Here is a 691-nt window from a genome sequence, read left to right on the forward strand (position 1 = left end):
ATTAGTTTCTCTGATGCAGCAGAACTGCAAGTTTCATGGACTTCCATCTGAAGATCCTTTTCAGTTCTTAACTGAATTTTTGCAGATCTGTGATACTGTTAAGACTAATGGAGTAGATCCTGAAGTCTACAGGCTCATGCTTTTCCCTTTTGCTGTAAGAGACAGAGCTAGAGTGTGGTTGGACTCTCAACCCAAAGATAGCCTGAACTCTTGGGAAAAGCTGGTCACGGCTTTCTTAGCCAAGTTCTTTCCTCCTCAAAAGCTGAGCAAGCTTAGAGTGGATGTTCAAACCTTCAGACAGAAAGAAGGTGAATCCCTCTATGAAGCTTGGGAGAGATACAAGCAACTGACCAAAAAGTGTCCTTCTGACATGCTTTCAGAATGGACCATCCTGGATATGTTCTATGATGGTCTGTCTGAATTAGCTAAGATGTCATTGGATACTTCTGCAGGTGGATCCATTCACCTAAAGAAAATGCCTGTAGAAGCTCAAGAACTCATTGACATGGTTGCTAATAACCAGTTTATGTACACTTCTGAGAGGAATCCTGTGAGTAATGGGACGCCTCAGAAGAAGGGAGTTCTTGAAATTGATACTCTGAATGCCATATTGGCCCAAAATAAAATATTGACTCAGCAAGTCAATATGATTTCTCAGAGTCTGAATGGAATGCAAGTTGCATCCAACAGT

The 691-nt window shown here is 41.5% G+C and overlaps 1 non-coding gene across 1 annotated transcript; it reads right to left on the bottom strand.

The window, feature by feature from the left end:
* Positions 1-268: 268 nt before the first annotated feature.
* Positions 269-376, bottom strand: LOC112724500 (small nucleolar RNA R71). The gene has a single exon (XR_003163660.1). It is a non-coding gene; the product is annotated as a small nucleolar RNA R71 (small nucleolar RNA).
* Positions 377-691: the final 315 nt, after the last annotated feature.

This window comes from Arachis hypogaea, chromosome 11 (genome assembly GCF_003086295.3).
Source record: "Arachis hypogaea cultivar Tifrunner chromosome 11, arahy.Tifrunner.gnm2.J5K5, whole genome shotgun sequence".
NCBI lineage: Eukaryota > Viridiplantae > Streptophyta > Magnoliopsida > Fabales > Fabaceae > Arachis > Arachis hypogaea.